This window comes from Triticum dicoccoides, unplaced genomic scaffold (assembly GCF_002162155.2).
Source record: "Triticum dicoccoides isolate Atlit2015 ecotype Zavitan unplaced genomic scaffold, WEW_v2.0 scaffold42858, whole genome shotgun sequence".
Classification (NCBI taxonomy): Eukaryota; Viridiplantae; Streptophyta; class Magnoliopsida; order Poales; family Poaceae; genus Triticum; species Triticum dicoccoides.
Genome location: NW_021271680.1, coordinates 49,044 through 66,353, shown reverse-complemented (window position 1 = coordinate 66,353; position 17,310 = coordinate 49,044). Strand labels below are relative to the sequence as shown.

Sequence of the window (17,310 nt, the reverse complement as noted above, 5' to 3'; positions counted from 1 at the left end):
AAACTGAAAACCTAATCCCCTGCGGCCCTGCCCTACGCCCCTACGTACTCAGCCGCCGGCCGCCGCCGCTACTCATCTGAGCGGCTGAGACGTCGTCGGCGCCACCACATCTTCTCCCCCGCCCGGCCACCCCCGACGCCGTCGCCGGGGACTACGCCGCATCTGCACGAAGGAAGGAGAGGAGAGGATCAGAGGAGCAGGGAGACAAGGATCGCCCGTGGCGGCGTCGCCCATCCGTCGTTTCACCTCTCCAACTCAACGGCAACCGCCGGTCCACCTCATTGATCTCGACAGCATCTCGGGGGTGTCTTCTCCAGTTCGTCACCACGTCTTCCATGGGAGAAACGGAACATTCGGTCAATGTAATATGCCCAGTGTCCCATCTTTTGTCTCCAATTTCTGTTTCATTCTTTGTGAGTAGATGCGTAGATGGTAAACTTGGATGCAATTGTTGTTTAATTCTTCCAATCTTGTGAGTAGATGCCTAATTCTGCTACATATAGTTGTCCAGTGTCTTTTAGTCTGTTAGATTCATGCGACTAATATTCAGCATGTAAATGAACTTGTATAAATATTCAGCATGGAAATGAACTTGTAATATTCAGCATGGAAATATTCAGCATGTGTCTGGCTGTAAATGGAAATATTCATGTGTCTTTTAGTCTGAATTCTAGTGTCTGACTGTCTGCTTGTAATATTCAGCATGGAAATGAACTTGTATAAATATTGTGTACTAGTAGTCTCTTACTGCTGCATTTTTGCAACGAAGACATTGTTTTGCCATTAGTATTCCTCCCATCTTAGTGTGGGAATGAACTCGTATAAATTGTTGCTGAACCTGCTATTTGTCAACTGGAAATTCTCAGCCATCTAGTAGTACTCAGTGCACTCACACTGTACATACTGATTTTAGTAGATGCATTTTGGTAACTTGTATTTTGGACATCTTGTTTAATTCTTCTTGCAAGTAATTAGTATAGATGATTGATCACAAGAATTCTAATTATGTTATTGTTTTTAGATGGTTGAACCTGGTGGGCTTGGTGATGAGTTTACTGAAGAGGAGATGCAAGTTTATGAGGAAGAAGAAAGAAAGATTGAGGAGTGGGAAAAGAGAAAGAAGGAGATGGATGAACGACCTACAAGAAGGCAGATGAAAAAAAGATCACCAATGTGGGATCACTTTTCTGAGGTACTAGTTGATGGTCTTCTCAAGTTTGGAAAGTGCAAGTATTGCAATCGTGATATCAAGGCTGTTCCAGGGACTAACGGTACATCTGCCTTAAAAAGTCATTTTGGTACTTGCAAGTTTAATCCTCATAGTGATAGGAATAAGAATCAAGGTACTTTGCAAATAATCCAAGGAGAAAGTCCTACAGTGCATAAATTTGATCCTGAAGCACTAAGGAGAGCTATTGCTAAGATGATTATAGTAGATGAGCTTCCCTTTGCATTTACTGAAAAAAACTGGTTTTAGAGAAGTGATGTCAATTGCATGTCCATGATTCAATATGCCTTTTAGAAGAACATGCACTCGGGATGTTTTCAAGCTTTATTTTGAAGAGAGAGCAAAGCTAAAACTTGTTTTCAAAAAATCATGTCAAAGAGTGTGTCTCACTACTGATGGTTGGACTTCTCAAACACAAGATTGTTATATGACAGTCACGGCACATTTTATTGACCCTGAATGGAATTTGCACAAGAAGATCATTAGTTTTTTCTTAGTAAAAGGTCATAAGGGAGATGATATTGGAAAGGCCTTAGAGCAATGCTTGATGGAGTGGGGAATAAACAAAGTTATGACAATAACTGTTGATAATGCTAGCGCGAATTATGGTGGTGTAGGTTACATAAGGAAGAAAATGATCAAAACTGGAAATAGCATAGCTGAAGGTAAATATTTGCATATGAGATGTGCTGCCCATATTATAAATCTGATTGTCATTGACGGTTTAAAGGAGTTGGATGAATCAGTTAAGCGTGTGCGAGCTGCGGTTAGATATATAAGTCATGGGCCATCTAGAATTACAAGATTTAAAGAGCTTGCTGCATTAGAAAAGTTGGACAGCGAGGCATTCTTGTGTTTGGATGTATGCACTAGATGGAATTCCACATACCTAATGTTAAAAACCGCAATCAACTTTGAGAAAGTGTTTGCAAGGTATGAGGAAGAAGATCCACTCTATACATTGGATTTAATGAGTGAGAAAGCTCCTGGTATTCCTGTTGATAGTGATTGGGAGAATGCTAGGAAAATGGCTGAATTTCTTGGACATTTTTATGAGCTAACTCTTAGTGTTTCCGCCACACTCCATGTGACCGTGAATCAATTAATCATGGATATTGCTGAAGTTAATGTTGTGTTGGAAGAGTGGGCTGATACTGATGATATTTTGCGCAAAATAATGGCCAAGAAAATGCAAGAAAAGTATGATAAGTATTGGGGATGTTGGCATGAGGAGGTGGAGAAGGAGAATGACAAGGGGAAGGGGAAAGGGAAAGGAAAGAAGAAGGAAGAGGAGAATGTGAACATGTTTGTATTTGCTGCAGCTGTTCTTGATCCTAGATTCAAGCTATCAAATTTCACAAAACTAGCAATTGAAGAAATGTATGGTGAGTTAAATGGAGGCAAAGCTTGGGAAGCGGCAAAAACATTTGTGCATGCTTTGTTTGAAGAGTACAAAGCTAAGTATGCACCAAGTGATGCAAGTAAGCATGTGGGTGCTCCACATTCTGAACCAACTCAAAAAAAGGAAGGAAGGAAATTGGTGTCTCAGATAAATAAAAAGTTGAGAATTGGTGATGGTGGTGAAACTAGCATGAGCAAATCTGAATTGGAGAAATACTTGCATAAAGAGAATGAAGTCAATAGGGATGATTTTGACACTCTAAAATGGTGGAAGAACAATGCTGCTAGATTCCCAATATTGGCAAGAATGGCCCGTGATGTGTTAGTTGTTCCGGTATCAACGGTTGCATCCGAGTCGGCATTTAGCACAAGTGGACGCATCCTAAATGAGTTTAGAACCTCACTTACACCATTCATGGTCCAAGCTCTTGTTTGTACCCAAGATTGGCTAAGGGGTGCTATTACTATCGACATTGAAGAAGATGAAGAGGAATTGTTAATCTTGGAAAAGGGTAACATGTTGTGATTGTTTTCCATATTTTTTTTATTTCTGACTTCCTATGCTTATTATATGTTTATTTCATTCTTTTCCAGAATTAATTGAAGAGTTCGATAGTACAAATTCATCTGCGTCGAAGGCAAGCAGTAGCAAGTCTGTTTGCAAGCCATCTAGGGCTGGGTCATCTTGCCTGCCTCCATCCTCTACTTAAATGTTGGTTAGTGAGTTGCAAGAGATGCTCTTAGGTTTGCACATGTTTCACTTTGTAGAAATCCTCTTCATCATGCACATGTTTCACTACATCTCTTCATTTTACAAGAAGGATGCTCCTGTTCATGTTCTTAGCTCTGTACTCATTTTTTGTATTATAAATACATATCATGTTCATGTTAATATTTATGTATGTTTGAAGTTAAAGATGCTCCTGTAAATTTTGTTTTCCTGGCTGTTCATTTCTAATTATAACTTGTAATTTTTCCTACTGTGGCTACAGGGACCGACATGTTGCTTGGTGGCTTGCTGAGAGTGGGAGTCCTACTGTTGGCCTGTTGGGTGCTTGGCTGGTTGCTGGCTTCTCTTGAAGACTCCAACTTAGAAACTGGAGCACATCTGCAGTGCACTTTTTGGTGGCATTTCAAAATTTGGTTGTTTGCCTTGTTTTGAAGTGTAATAAGTAGACTTTGATTTTGGTTGGTTGTGTGCTGCACTTCATTATTGTGGAGAACTTATCAGTTTGCCCTGTCTTGGAATTTTAGTAGACGCACTTGTGAGATATGCTATTATGCACTTACTACTTTGTCCTACTGTTATGCTATTATGCATGAACTTGTCCTATTGTTATGCTATTTTGCTGATTCCTTTCGTGCACTTATGAGATATGCTGGAACTTCGTTGGTTGTGTTAATATGTTGCCAATTTTTTCTTTACAATATGCATGCTATCAAAAAATGTTCTGAAACTGAAACTGGAATTTCTGAACATGGTACAGAATTCGGTTAACACCGAAAACCGAACCGAACTTTTGGTTAACCGAAATTTCGGTTAGCACAATTTTAGTACCAAATTCGGTTACCATATCTGTAATCCGAATTGATGAAAAAACCGAACAAAAGAAACCAAAATTTCGGTTTCTACCGAACGCCCAGGCCTACCTAACGGAGTAACAGCGCATTTATTGCCGTCTGCCTTCTTTGCCGTCCGCTGCTGATGGCAAAGGCCCCTTTGCCGTCAGCTGCCCGAAGCAGACGGCAACGTAGCTCTTAGCCGTCCCCTACTTTGCCGTCCCCTTTTGCCGTCCGCGGCAGACGGCAATGGTCTTTGCCGTCCGCCATCCATGCCTTTGCCATCCGCCGTGGCTGATGGCAAAGTAGCTGATTCCTGTAGTGCACCACTCAGCTGCCAAGTTAAAATAAAATTAACATAGTGAGATGAACTGAGTTGCAAAACTGGGGTAATAGAGAATATTACAAGTGGGGTATTGGAACTTACTTGGTGACATTTTCTCTGCAGAGGAACGTGCCAACCTTGAGCCAAACCTCCCACTACATTTCCTGTAAGTGCTGACTTCATCAATGGCCAAAACAGCGGTCTCAGAGTCTGCGATCTTCTTAATGGCATCTGTTAGTGCATAAGCATAGTCCATAATCTTGCTCATGTTGATCTGATAATGTGTGTCAGGATCAAGGACATCAGCTGCATAGGAGAAGGAAGAACAAAAGAAGTTAAAACCATGAAAAGAGAGCGTCATAATACAAATTTAGTTAGTTTTGTAACTACCTGCAACCAATAGGGTGCCTTCTTGCATAGCATCGATCCTCTTGGACACCTTGCTCATGACTCTATGAAACATTTTTGATCCACCACCAAGATGACTTTCCAACTTTGGTATGGCTGTCATCATACTCTTCTTGAATCCAGATAGGGTGCATCTCTTTTGTGTATCAGCATATCTAAGGGCTTTATAGAGTGGCTCTAGCACAGTAAGAACCCACTCTAAAGCTGCCCACCACATATTATTAGATAGCAGCTCTTCAGCGAACACATAATCAGCAGCACCGTCCCATGTACTCTCCTTCCAATCTTTCTTACAATGGAAACTCTCCAAGAACATGAACACTATTCCAAACCGAGTCGCCTTCGGTTTTAAAAACCAGCGGGGACGCGGGTTTCGGGGCCCATTGCCATCTTGATTCATAGGGCGAGTGTAAGTGCATATATATGAGTGTCTACGTGTGTAGTGTGTTAAAAAAATAATAACTGACAAAGCCACGAAAAGATATATCATGTGAGCGTACTTTATTTTTTTGCCTGGCTTTCGATCGTATTGAGGGTGGATGGACCGAGTGGGCCAAAAAGACCGCTCGTGGCTTGCTCCAGACTGGACCGGCCTGACCGAGCCTGGCCCGCCAGCTATGTCGAAAAAGCCAAGCTTGTTGTCTAGGTGGTGATGCATGTTATCTTTGACTCAATGTATCATGGCAGGAACCTCGAGGATTATGAGCTGGTGCTGTGGACGCGCAAGCTGTTGCACCACCTTTGGCCATGGCAATATGACATACCAAACCAGGTTGACCGGACGGAGCGGTTTTAATGTCAGTCTGCAATTTAGAAGTTTCATGGCATCCATCACCATCACGTTTCTCTTCGTGGGCCTGAATCTGCAGTTCTGTATATGATACTCATACGAAGCTTAAAAAAAAAACACTTACTCATACGAAGCTGTGTGCTAACCTTTTGCAATGTGTTGGGCTTGTTTGGTCTGATGTGCCGTCTATATATGTATGCCGCTGGGAGCACACAACATCAGGCCACATCCATCGGCGTCCTCGTGCCGGTAGCTGTGGCATTCTTGATTCTAGTCATGCCGCTCGTAGCTAGCATTTTTGGTGACACAGCTGAAAAGCGAAAAAAGAAAAGAGGCATGCCAATTCTGATAAGACGGCAGATTAACAGGGAGTGCACTACCGTCATAAGTGATGCGGAGGAGCAAAGAAAGCTCCAGAAGTAGCAGACAACACACAAGTTCAGAGCTTTCCAGGTAGCTAGGGTCTGTTTAGTTTCGGAACAATAACCGAAGGAAGGAAGCTGCAGGTAAACATTCATGGAGGTGCTGGCCAGGGCTGTGACACAACAATGTTTACACTTGCAGATTAGATTCCAGGTTCAGATTAGATAACACTGAAGCAAGCAGACCCACTTGGCTCTAAGTCTACTGCGTTCGCTGAAACAACAATGTCAGTGCAGAAGACAAAATAGTACTAGTCGGGAATGCATGCTGTTTTTTTTTTTTCTCACAACAGACGGCCTGATGCAGTAGTATTTTAGCGAAAAAGGATTTCGCCTCGCTTCATATATAAAGAAACAACCAACAACCGACATCCGAGACAGATAGAAACACAACACCCCACACCATACTCGCACACACCCAAGACAAGATACATAGGTGCCAAAGGGGTACACCAACAACATGTCAAACGATTGGAAGTAGACTACAAGAGAAGACATTAAGCATCACTACAGAGCTGCCAGCACCCTTCCGATGAAGATATCGCGAAGAGGTGAAGTTGAGGATCGACGAAACCGAGCGCTCCAAGACGGTGCCTTGGGAAAGGACATGACAAAGCAGCACCGCCACCATCCGATCAAAAGATCAGATTTTTCATCCGGAGCACGATGAAGGGACAGAGCAACCACAATGGGGGCTTCACGAAGATGGCGACGCCTACCAGCGCCGCCTCCGTTGGTCTGGCCAAACCAGACAGGGTTTCCACCACGGCACGCAAACTCCGCCTCCGTCTTGGTGTGCCACGCAAGAACCACAGTTGCCCACCGGCATAGAACGTATAAATGGCAGCCACCACGGCGCCCACATGACCATAGCCACTAGCCACCCGGTCCTGAGGCGCTAGCTCAACCCACAAGCACCACGGCTCCCACCACCCGGGCCGCCACCCAGGAAACAAGATGCCCCAAAGGTCCTCCATGACTATGAGTGATGAATAGCAAGGGAACGAAGCATTCCGTCTTGCTTCACATACAGTACCATTTACAACCCAATTTAGCTGTCTGAGTGGTCATGGCAAGTCCAGAGGCCACTGCTAGATAGAGTAAGTACATATGTCATTTTAAGCAAGCTAATTAACAAACTAACTAAAATCAACAATTAATTATAGATCATATAGTGAGAGATTACTTACGTGGTGCTCATTGCGCTGTCATGGCATCAAAAGCATCTTGGAGACCAGCTCACCATTTGGAAGCTTGTTAGCACTACATTTAGAAGGAATCATTAGGATTAGATAGATAAAATACAGTCTCAACCATGTGCTTACTCGCCAATTTCATGTCAGTCAAGTCCCCAGCTTGCTCCAGATCTGCATCGAATGATTGCACTTTACTGGGCATAATATGAGCATGCAGGCAATGAAGTGTTTCATTCTTCTTCTCTACCCATGGATCCTTGGTAATAATCTTAAACAATTATGCAAGCAAATTAATACGTGGAAGAACAGCTATGTCATTTTTTCTTGCAACTAAAACCAAAGCTGATTCATAAACAATACAAGACACTATTTGCTACAGACTCACAACTTCATTATTAAGTTCAAAATGAAAGAGGAATCCTCATTGGACGAGAGTGATAATATATATTTGTGCCATCTAAATGCCTTGTTTTTGTTTTTCCGCCTTCAGTTTTTTGCTATGCTTGACCAGTTGGTGGAGGTGCTCGGTAAGAAGCCACAGGATGGTTGTGAGCTCACCTCCACTGCTGAGCTTCTTGGCATGGGACTCCCTGCTGCACTTATTAGCACCGTGGACCAGGAAATCCATCCACACATAGAAGAGCACCTGCAATGAGTTGTACTTGCCCTTTACTTGCTCGTCATTCACAACCAGTACACGGGCAACGGCGAGTGCATAATGGAGACGGGGGACTTCATCGTCGGGATCTGGATTCTCTTTTCGCACCGTCTTGGCAAGCTTCTTTCTATCCTGGAGACTAGAGCGAGAATTGGGGTCATCATACAGGCGGAACAAAACGCCGCAGCTGGGAGCTGGGTGCTCTTGTTCTTCTTTGGACCATATGTTGTCCAGATTCTCGCAGGTTCGTCGGTACAGTTTGCTCTGAGAAAGGCCCGGTAACATGTAGATGTAGGGGCGTTCCACCAGGAGGAACATCATGTAATTGGACATCACCCTGACAGACTCCTCATAGAATGCTTCGTCTTCCATGGTCTCTTCCGTTGCTTTCTTCCGATTCTCGCGGAGGAGGAAGAGGTTGGTGGCGATGTGCCAGATAATGACGCCCTCCTGGAACTCAACGCCTAGATTTCCTTTTAGAGATTCAAACAGAACTTCATGCAGATTACAATCCTTGAGTGCCTCCTCACCCCATTTCTCCCTGATAATGCCCTGTGTGCTCACTTTCCCATCGCCGACCAATTTCTCTATGTACATCATCAACCTCTGTTTCAGCTCCTGTGGAAACTTGACGGTCCATGAGTGATGCTCCCTGTCCCACCACTCCTCGGCTCCCAGCATGTTGGCAAATCTACCCAGTAGAGGACTGTTCCTCTTGCTGGGACGACTGCACAAGTGCAACATGTTATACTGCCCCACAGTGCCCGACCACCTCCTTGCCGGCCTCAACCATGTGCTAAGTCCCATGACATTTATGAGCCGGTGAAGAGATACAATCCGACGACGAAGCCGATCCCATCCCCCTCCACAGAGAACTTCATGTTGAAGCCAACTCCATCTTGTGCCACAAAGGAAGGGGAGTGTCCAACTCGACCCAATTGCACTCAGCAGAGATCTCATCTCCAGGAGTAAGGCACTGCCCAGTAAGATGTAGGTGATCAGAACATCCACTCTGCTGTGACCAGCTTTGCCACTGAACTGGAACAGCAAAAGCGAGGCAGCAGCGGCAGCAGGTGCCACTATGCAGACAGAGTAACCAAATAAATTGTGGACGACAGCTGCCTTGGTGTAGAGGATGTCATACATCAGGGAAAGCTCCAACTCCATCAACACATACCTCTGTTCACATGTCAGGTGTTTAAGTACTTTGATCTCACGGTTGTCTTCACCCATGTCGCTTGACGAATCAACAGCTGCGTGTTTGCAGATGTGGAAGAGGGAGTGAGCATGCCGCATGAGGAACTCTTCTTCATCAATCTTCCCCTCGAAATCCCCTTGGGGGGGACTATCATCGAGGTAAAAATGACATCTGGCACGTGGTTCCTTCTTAAGGGAGCTCCGGATGCTGTCCAAGTTGCTGCCCTTGAGTGCTGTTGTCCTCTCTCCATACTTGAGAACACCGACGATGAACATCAAGATGACAGCAAGCACGAACATGTCTCCTGGGTGCCGATGTTATGTTTGTAGAGGACGTAGATAGCTCCCCCAACCTGCAGACCAAGAGTTAGCAGGTGTCGCAGCCAGAGACTGTTGTCCTCGAGCGAGTAGGCGGTGATGTTGTCCGGGCCGCCAAGGTGCAGCAAGAGAAACGGTGCCCCAAACGCGACGAGACGATGCTCGTGACGTGTGGCACCGTCGAAAGAAAGGTGACCAAGAGCATATATTGCAGTGGCATCAGCCAGCTGGTACGCCAGCCAGAGGATTAAGCTGAACAGCCGCCAGGATGTTTCACGCCGACGTATCCCAGCTAACAAGAGCAGGAGGACTTGCAAAGTGAGGCTCACCAGCACCAGGCTCTGAACCGCCCACGCATTCCAGAAGTCTATAAGCCCTCCAGCCATTGATCTTGTCCTGCATGCACTGCAGGAAATGAATTTTCACCACAGGATCGGCGTAGCTGTTTCATTAAACATAAGAACCTAATTAAGGCAGCTAAAGTAGATCATCTCAATAAGAAAATCACAAGCAATTTGTTTACACATACCAAGTGATAGCACAAGTGCAGCGAGGAGCACAGGTTCAGACTTGAGACTCAGGCAAGTGTCCGGCCAGCAGTGAAGCAGGAAGTACAAAGGACACTCAACACTCCCTGCAGCTACTAGCAGACTGGCTAACTACTGAAACATGAAACTAAGAAGACAGACGTTAGCCATACTATATATAGGCCATCATCTCATAGTTTTCATTAGAATTTGTTATTGTTGAGACGTCCCAACTCTTGAAGAAAGTGATCACCTTAACTGCAGAGCACTATGACACTGCTACCCTTTTTTTTCGAAAAGGGGGGGCTCTCCGGCCTCTGCATCAGAAAGATGCATACGGCCATCTTATTAACCAAATAACAAAAAGTGCCAACATGGTTCCGTAGTCTCCAGCGAAAAAAAAAAGATAAATGCAGCTCACACAGAGCGACAGAACGCTAGACACAAACTAGCCAGGAAATGACACTGCTACCTAGCATAACACTAATCAGAGCAAGTGATCAAGTACTGGTACACCGTCAAGTCAACATGCATGCATGCACTTTTTATTTTTACGTACGCCGCACGAGCTAGCCAACAAGGAGTGCCACCTAGCTGTCCACTTTCAAGTTTCAACAGGTAGCCAAAGAATCAAGAAACTAAGAAGAATGATAACGGTGAGGAATCACATGTGAAGGTACGTGCTGGATGCGTCCATCAGACCAACTCATCATTTGTTAGCCTGTCAATACTATATTAGGAAGGAAAAGACGAATTAGGTGGATATATACAGTCTCAAGCATGTGCCTACTTGTGAATTTTTCTCATGTTGTTTTTTATTGATGAGACCATGCAGTGTACAAGCTGCATTCAATCAACCAACGATACTATACTCCCAGAGCATGTGATTAACAGCCTGGTCAGTCTTGTTAGATGTGTATAGTTACTTGTGTACATCCCCAGTGTATAAGGGGCTTTTCTGCTATTTACCACACCTGTATATGTATTGGCCCTTGGTCCTTAGTAAAGCTTGTTGCTCATTATCCAACAAGTCCAAGCCATGGCAAGAAGGCGACGAGGGTGAATCCCCCTCTGCCACCTGGAGCAGGAGCCTAGCTGCAACGGGAAATTGGGATTTGGGGATTTCATCCTGGCGAGCGGCGCTGAACACTGGGTCCCGTCTCCCGTGGAAACTAATGGATTTATGGCAATGATTTACCACTAATAAAAAACATATGCTCGTTAGACAGCCGGAAACAAGTGGCATGCATAATGTCAGTAATCAAAGTGCAAGTGCAGTAAAACGTGACAACGTGGTGATGATACCTGTAACGGAAGTCAAAGCTGGAAGTAGCAGCAGAGAGAGATGGCAGCGATTACGACAGTGTCTAGCTGGGCTTAAATACCAGAATTCCAAATTGGAACAGCATGTCCTTTTTTCTTTACTACCAAAAAAAAAAAATTACGCACATGGAAGAAAACAACTACTCCCTCCGTAAACTAATATAAGAGCGTTTAGATTGCTACTTTAGTGATCTAAACACTCTTATATTAGTTTACAGAGGGAGTTCTTTTGAGCCTCCAACTGTACTAAATTATAAGTATGACACGGTGCAGAGCTTTTGTCAGGATCTGAACCTGAAACCTGCAGAATGAACAGTTAACTCTGAAGAACGGAAGACACAGCTCGTTTTGTTACAGCGCTGAGTGAGTACAACTTAGGCCCTGACTGGATCGTCGTCTCGCAGCGATATACCGTTGTAAAACACACAAACCTCCACCCGTCATTCTCTATCCAGATGGAAATCAGTTGTGGCCGGTGAAATACACCTGTAAAATAAATAAGGGTGTAAAAATTTACACCGATACCAAGCGTGCCTTTACCAATCCGCGCTGCTACGCTCCTGCATCTGATGACTACCGGCTTCCTAACCATCAGTGTTAACTTTCCGACAACAGCCTAACTGCACTTTAGCTTTAATTTTACCATTTTCTTTTACCTCCAGTTGTAAGCTTAATGGGTTGGGAGCAGCACCGGGCATTTATCTTTTGTATATTCGTTTGAATCCTGGCCGCCACTTCTAATGCTTCATCCTCAGCTTTCCTCTGTAATTGAATTTATCTCAGTAAAAGCACTCCCAAAGTTATCTATTTTGCTATCGTCTGAATCCTACAGCTAGAATCTAATCCGAAATTCAGTTGTGAAAATACAGAAACAGGAAGCAATTCAGATAAAAGTACCGGAAAGGGAGAACTCACATGGAGCACCGCATCGCGGGGCGAGCACCAGCCTTCGCGCCTCCCCTCCTTACTGTTTTTGTGTGTACACATGATTATGCTACTGTATTAATCATGTTTTATAGCTTTTGTTTCAATAAAGTGCCAAGTAGAACCTTTGGGAAGACTTCGGTGAAGTTTATGTGATCTTGCTGTAGAAAACAGAAACCTTAGCGCTCACGCGATTAGCTGCCATTTTTTACTGGAGAGCGCTTTTAGGTTGACTCTTTTTGAAGATGATTAATAGACAAATTACTCAGGTCCAGAAATTTATTTCATAATTTTTGGGGTTCCAGAAGTATAGGTTTGATACATATTACTACAGACTGTTCTGTTTTTGACAGATTCTGTTTTCATTGTGTTGTTTGCTTATTTTGATGCTTTTATGGCTTGTATTAAGTGGTATGAACCATAGAGAAGTTAGAATACAGTAGATATTACACTTATATGAATTTATAATGAGTTCATTACAGTACCTAAGTGGTGGTTTTATTTTCTTATACTAATGGAGCTTACGAGTTTTGTGTTGAGTTTTGTGTGTTTGAAGTTTTCAAGTTTTGGGTAAAGATTCGATGGACTATGGAATAAGGAGTGGAAAGATCCTAATCTTGGGGATGCCCAAGGCACCCCAATGTAATATTCAAGGACAACCAAGCAACTAAGCTTGGGGATGCCCCAGATGGCATCCCCTCTTTCGTCCTCGTTCATCGGTAACTTTACTTGGAGCTATATTTTTATTCGCCACATGATATGTGTTTCTCTTGGAGCGTTATTTTATATTATTAGTATTTTCTTGCTGTTAGTTAGAATAATGTTTTGCATCTTTAGTTTCAATAAAAAAGTCAAGGATAGCCTTTGCCATGCTTATTTTGCTAGTATACTTGTTGCTGTTTGAAAACAGAAAGTTTCCCGCTGTTGCAAAAATTCCCTAGAAAAGTAGGAGAGTGGTATAACGTTGAATATTTTTGAATATTAAGCTCTAATAAGTTTATTATAGTGGGAATTTTAGTTCATAATTTTTGAAGTCAGGGAAGTATTGTTACTCTTGCATTCTTTACAGACTGTACTGTTTTGGCAGATTGCTGTTATGTTTGCATTGTTTGCGTATGTTTCCTTGTTTAATGATTCTATTTGAGGATATGAGTATTAAATATGCAGACACATTTAGTATTAAATGTTCAATAATAATTTAAAGTGATTTGTTACAGTAGAAGATGATAAGGTTTTGCTTTGGTTTATACTAACCTATCTCACGAGTTCTTGTTGAGTTTGTTGTGAATGAAGCTTTTGATAAAAAGAGAAACCATGATATGAGAGCAATTAAGGAGACATAAAAGCTCAAGCTTGGGGATGCCCAAGGCACCCCAAGATAATATTTCAAGAAGTCTCAAGCATCTAAGCTTGGGGATGCCCCGGCAGGCATCCCACCTTTCTTTTTCAACAACTATCGGTTAGTATCGGTTGAGCCTAAGTTTTTGCTTCTTCACATGAGTTGTGCTATCCTTGCAATGTCATTTTATTTTGTTTTTCTTGTTGCTTGAATACAATGCCAAGATCTGAAATCCTTTAATGAGAGAGAGTCTTCACATAGTTTCATAATTATTTAGCTACTCATTGATCTTCACTTATATCTTTTTGGAGTAGTTTGTCATTTACTCGTGTGCTTCACTTATATCCTATGAGTAAATGGTTGAATTAGTTGATTGCCATAAATCTGAAATTTTATATGTTTCATTTGCTTATCCCATGGGGAGTAATGACTTCACATCTAAGAGGTAGAGGTTGTAAATTTATTGACGGTTAGCAAACATTGTATTGGTCATTTGAACAATTCATGAAAGAATATTGAAGGAAGAGAGATTTCACATATAAGTATATTATCATAAACATCTTTTATAATTGTGAGCACTCATTAAGTATGACATGCTAAAGAGTTGATGTTGGACAAGGAAGACAGCTTAATGGGTTATGTTTTCTCGCATCTCAGTTAAAGTATATTATCATGGATCATTCAAACATGTTGAGCTTGCCTTTCTCATCTTGCTAGCCTAAATATCTGTACTAAGCGGGAATACTGCTTGTGCATCCAATATCCTTTAAACCCAGTTTTGCCATGAGTGTCCACCATACCTACCTATATGCGGTATTTACCTGCCGTTCCAAGTAAATTTGCATGTCCCAAACTCTAAACCTTCAAATTATAATCTGTTTTCTATGCCCGAATTGCTCATGTAGCAACTAGGGGCTGTCAGTGTCCTCCATGCTAGGTGGGTTATTCTCAAGAGGAGTGGACTCCGCTCCTCATCCATGAGAAAGTGGCGGTATTCGGGATGCCCAGTCCCATGATCAAAAAGATCAAAATCAAATCAAAATAATTAAACAAAACTCCCCCAGGATTGTTGTTGGTTGGAGGCACTCATTGTTTCGAGCAAGCCATGGATTGATGATTGTTGGTGGAGGGGGAGTAAAATATTTTACCATTCTGTTTGGGAACCGCCTATAATGTATGTAGTATGGAAGATATTGGGAACTCTTGGTTGTTATGTTGACAATGAGATCATACCTCTCAAAATTATTTATCTCTATTTCAAAATCGAGCTCTGGCACCTCTGCAAATCCCTGCTTCCCTTTACGAAGGGCCTATCTTTTACTTTATGCAAGAGTCAAGGTCATCTTCACCTTTCCCATTTTCATTTTATCCTTTGGCAAGCACTTTGTGTTAGGGTGATCCTGATATATATATCCAATTGGATGTACGTTAGCATGAACTATTATTGTTGACATAACCCAAAGGTGAATACATTTGGAGGCAATATTATAAGCCCCAATCTTTCTCTGTGTCTGATTAAAAATTCATAACCACAAGTATTGCGTGAGTGTTAGCAATTGTAGAAGACTATATGATAGTTGAGTATGTGAAGTTTGCTAAATCAAAGCTCTGACATAGACTCTTCCTGAAAGTAAGATGAATTGCAATTGTTTGATGACTAAGAATGAAGTTTGCTAGTTTTGAAGAAAGTTTATCGTCTATGCTTTAACATGTGAATTTCTTGTTACTAGTTCGTGAAAAGTTTTATGAGATAAACTACTGTTACGACATATAATGATGCTAGTAAGGGTGATTGAAATTATCATTGATCAAACTTGTGCACCTCTAGCATTCACACTTCATAAATTATTTCTTTATCATTTACCTACTCGAGGACGAGTAGGAATTAAGCTTGGGGATGCTGATACGTCTCCAACGTATCTATAATTTATGAAGCATTCATGCTATATTACTATGTGTTTTGAATGATTATGGGCTTTATTATACACTTTTATATTACTTTTGGGACTAACCTATTAACTGGAGGCCTAGCCCATATTGCTATTTTATTGCCTGTTTAAGTATTTCGAAGAAAAGGAATATCAAACGGAGTCCAAACGGAATGAAACCTTCGGCAACGTGATTTTTTGGAAGAATATCATACTGGAGACGTGGAGTTCAAGTCAGAAGATACTCGAGGACTCCACGAGATAGGAGCCCCCCCTATAGGGCGCGCCCCCTGTCTCGTGGGCCCCTCGATCACCCCCCGACCGACTTCTTTCGCCTATATAGTCCGACGTACCCTAAAAACATCCACGGAGAAGATAGATCGGGAGTTCCGCCGCCGCAAGCCTCTGTAGCCACCAAAAACCTCTCAGGAGCCCTTCCCGGCACCCTGCCGGAGGGGGGATCCTTCACCGGTGGCCATCTTCATCATCCCGGCGCTCTGCATGACGAGGAGGGAGTAGTTCACCCTCGAGGCTGAGGGTATGTACCAGTAGCTATGTGTTTGATCTCTCTCTCTCGTGTTCTCTCTCGTGTTCCCTCTATGGCACGATCTTGATGTATCCCGAGCTTTGCTATTGTAGTTGGATCTTATGATGTTTCTCCCCCTCAACTCTCTTGTGATGAATTGAGTTTCCCCTTTGAAGTTATCTTATCGGATTGAGTCTTTTATGAGAACACTTGATGTATGTCTTGCCGTGCTTATCTATGGTGACAATGGGATATCATGTGCCTCTTGATGTATGTTTTGGTGACCAACTTGCGGGTTCCGCCCATGAACCTATGCATAGGGGTTGGCACACGTTCTTGACTCTCCGGTAGAAACTTTGGGGCACTCTTTGAAGTACTTTGTCTTGGTTGAATAGATGAATCTGTGATTGTGTGATGCATATCGTATAATCATGCCCATGGATACTTGAGGTGACAATGGAGTATCTAGGTGACATTAGGGTTTTGGTTGATTTGTGTCTTAAGGTGTTATTCTAGTACGAACTCTTGAATAGATTGATCCAAAAGAATAACTTTGAGGTGGTTTCGTACCCTACCATAATCTCTTCGTTCGTTCTCCGCTATTAGTGTCTTTGGAGTGACTCTTTGTTGCATGTTGAGGGATTGTTAGATGATCTATCTATGTTATTATTGTTGAGAGAACTTGCACTAGTAAAAGTATGAACCTTAGGCCTTGTTTCCTACCATTGCAATACCGTTTACGCTCACTTTTGCCATTAGTTACCTTGCTGTTTTTATAATTTCAGATTACAAAAACCTTTATCTACTATCTATTTTGCACTTGTATCACCATCTCTTCGCCGAACTAGTGCACCTATACAATTTACCATTGTATTGGGTGTGTTGGGGACACAAGAGACTCTTTGTTATTTGGTTGCAGGGTTGTTTGAGAGAGACCACCTTCATCCTACGCCTCCTACGGATTGATAAACCTTAGGTCATCCACTTGAGGGAAATTTGCTACTGTCCTACAAACCTGTGCACTTGCAGGCCCAACAACGTCTACAAGAAGAAGGTTGTGTAGTAGACATCAGGGGTCATTTCACTCTATGTACTTGCTTGAATGATATATTTTGCAAATGATATATCTCATTGATGTTATATGATTTTGCAATGTTGGTTGAATGTCGAAAAATATCAGAGTGGTCTATGTTTTCTTGGAATGTTGATTAATTTCTGTTCCGGCAAATTTCAGGCGCTC

General features: G+C 42.6%; 1 pseudogene; it reads right to left on the bottom strand.

The window, feature by feature from the left end:
• Window positions 1-7,787: 7,787 nt before the first annotated feature.
• Window positions 7,788-9,889, bottom strand: LOC119346529 (annotated as a pseudogene).
• Between the last annotated feature and the right edge of the window lie 7,421 nt (window positions 9,890-17,310).